At 38.2% G+C, this 3,013-nt stretch overlaps 1 non-coding gene across 1 annotated transcript; it reads left to right on the top strand.

Moving 5' to 3' along the window:
- The first annotated feature begins 2,446 nt into the window (after positions 1-2,446).
- On the top strand, positions 2,447-2,553 carry LOC112822908 (U6 spliceosomal RNA). Its single transcript, XR_003207878.1, has one exon. It is a non-coding gene; the product is annotated as a U6 spliceosomal RNA (small nuclear RNA).
- The last annotated feature ends 460 nt before the right edge of the window (positions 2,554-3,013 follow it).

Here is a 3,013-nt window from a genome sequence, read left to right as displayed (position 1 = left end):
TTTTTATAGTAGTTATTTCAAATAGCTTTTTCCTTACTCTAGTAAATAATCTGAAATTTAAGAGAAACTGAATTTGGCAAGCTAGGCCAAATTAATCAGAAGAGAGTTGATCATAATGAAATGGGATGATTCCAAATAGTATCTGAATTCTGTTTCATCTGCCTACTAGCATCCCTGGCTCTTGAAGATATTAAAAGGAGACACTCCAGGAGTATCTGGGTGGCTCAGTTGGTTAAGCATCCCGTTCTTTGATATTATCTCAGGTCATGATCTCAGGGTTGTGAGATGGGGTCCTGAGTCAGGCTCTATGCTGGATGTAAAGCCTGCTTAAGATTCTCTCTCCTTCTCCCTCTGCCCCTTTCCCCCTTGGTGCTCTATCACTCTCTAAAGCTAAAAAAAAAAAAAAAAAAAAAAAAGAGAGAGAGAGAGAGAGACACTCCAGGCTAATACATATGTAACAGGATGTTAAAACACAAGTCTTTCTGCTTCAATTAAGACAAAAAATATGATACACATCAATAAAAATGAGTACAAGACAGATGACCATATGCAAAATTTACAAAGATAATGTCAATATTAACAATTCTTGGATTCCTCAAGCAAATCAGAGATAATAAAGTGGGTCAAGGTACAGAGAGAGTGGGTTTTCTTAAGAGACTCACTGATGGAAGTCCCCACCCTCCCCCAAGAGAAAAATGGGCATTTCCATTGCACTACTCCCAGATCCTAGAATGTCAATTCCCTAAGGCGGAAGACAGAGTGAATGCTTCAGAATTTTAAAGTGGCTGTGGCAGCAGAATAAACGTATCTGTGCTGGGGCTGCCAGGTCTAAGATGGTGAGCCATGCCAAAAAGAGAAAAAGCAAGGTTAAAATATTACTTATTATTTATAGTGATATATTACATAATGAATTAACACTGTATTTGTAACTTAGAAGGACTAAAACCGTAAGATTGTTATCAGAGAGGAACAAGAAATGTCTTGGACCTGTGAAAATTGCATCAAGGGTAAGGGTAATAACACTGCCTCTCTGAGTAAGTTTTCATGGCCATAGAACATAGAAATAAATTGTGCTTTGATTACAAATAAATTACATGTGTGAAACATCCAAATGAACCAATATTTATGATTAAAAAGGATTTGTCCCCAAATGACTTTGGGGGACCCCAACTTTGACAAGTGGACTAAGTAAGTCATAAGATCTAGTAAGTCGTAGATCATCTTGTTTACAACAGGCCAGCCAAAGAAGCCAAGTCCCTAAGGTTACAGTTGTTCTTTAGTCATCAGTATTTCATCTTACTCATGGTGGTAACACATCAAGGAGAAAACCAGTTTCTCCTAAAAGCATAAAGCATTTGACTAAAACTTTTAAAGCCCAGAGCAAGTAAGAAACATCCATAAGATGGTCTTATCAAAACAATTAGGAAATAATATTCCAAAAATATACATCATAGGACAACCAAAGGACCACCAAATGGATAAAATATATTTTCATCCAAATATCCCTACCATGTCTGAGGTCTGATGCTTGTTCCATTTCTTTAAATTGTGTTTGTTTGTTTTGCCTTTTAATAAGCCTTCTATTTTTTTCCTGATAGCCAGATATGAGGTATTGGGTAAAAGAGACTGCTGTAAAAAGGCCTTCATAATATGGTGGTGAGGGAAAGCATTTTTTAGTCCTTTGATTAGGTCTCAGTCTTTTAGTGAGCCTATGCCCCTGCACAGTAAATTTCACAAATGTTTCTTCCGGTTTTTTTGTTTTCGTTTTTTTTTCTCTCCCCACTTATGTGGTGGAGGATAGCTAGAGGATGCTGGAGTTAGGTATTTCCCTTCCCCCAGGTCAGCTAGGCTCTGATAATACCCCAGCAAGTTAGACTGCCATTAAACTAGTTTCTCCTGAGGGCACACCTTCTTAAGAAGAGCAGAATGCTCTAAGTATTTCAAAATGTTTCCTTTGCCCCCCCGCCCCCTGCAGGAAGCCTGAGGGAATTATTCTCCTATACTTACTGTAGAAATCTGGTAATGTTTCTGGAAGTAAATCTCACATACTGTGGGCCCCCTGCCTATGACTGGGGCCTCTGTGGTTTTTAACACTCAGAATTGTCCACCTGGAACCTCTAGCAATTTGTCAGTTATAGTTCAGGTTTTCCTACCCTGGCACTGGTTCCCTGGTTCCATAGAATAGACTATGGAACTTTATGCCCTGTTTTTGCCTGACTCTGCAATCTTGGGGACAGTAGTTTGTCCTGTGTCTCCCCCCAACCTACAGATCCCAGAATTGTTTATTTTTTAGTCTATTCTGCTTTTTACTTGTTAAGACTCAGAGTGGCAACTTCCAAGCTCCTTATATGCAAACCAGAGACTGGAAGCCTTAAATAGATTTTAATCTCTTCCAGCATTATACAAGAAAACTTAACCCCTAATGCTCTTAATCAATAGTATCCTTGTGCTCGCTTCCGCAGCACATATACTAAAATTGGACAGATACAGAGAAGATTAGCATGGCCCCTGAACAAGGATGACAGGCAAATTCGTGAGGCATTCCATATTTTAAAAAAAAAAGTAACCTTGACTTGACCTTTTAGCACTCTTCTCAAAGGTTACAGTGAGAGTGAGGCAGGATGAATGCCTCTAAAATGCATTTAAAAGACCTGTCCTCTAAACCATAACTTAGCGGAAGAGAGATGGACTTGAATGAAAGCAGATGTTAACAGTTTTCTTCATTTTACTACATTGATTAAATAGCAACTAATTCAGTATTGCTATAATCAGGTTCAGGGTACAAGTTCAAAGGAGCTCAAAAACTGAAATTGAAAATGAGCATATTGATCCTTATCACATAACTTTCAACCAAAGTCTTCTATCTTCACCATATATGTAAATTCTTACTTCAAGAACACAAGGGGCTCTCAGTTTTAGTTATTTTCTAGTACCTGGTCCAATGTTCAAAAAGCATTTAGTTTAGAAAACTATGGTTTTGAACCCAAGTCACCATGGCCATGAACATCACAGT

Source organism: Callorhinus ursinus, unplaced genomic scaffold (genome assembly GCF_003265705.2).
Source record: "Callorhinus ursinus isolate GAN/ISIS: 27379988/994484 unplaced genomic scaffold, GSC_fseal_2.0 scaffold8, whole genome shotgun sequence".
Taxonomy (NCBI): domain Eukaryota; kingdom Metazoa; phylum Chordata; class Mammalia; order Carnivora; family Otariidae; genus Callorhinus; species Callorhinus ursinus.
The sequence above is the reverse complement of the archived record's forward strand: the minus strand, read 5'-3'. Positions and strand labels throughout refer to the sequence as shown.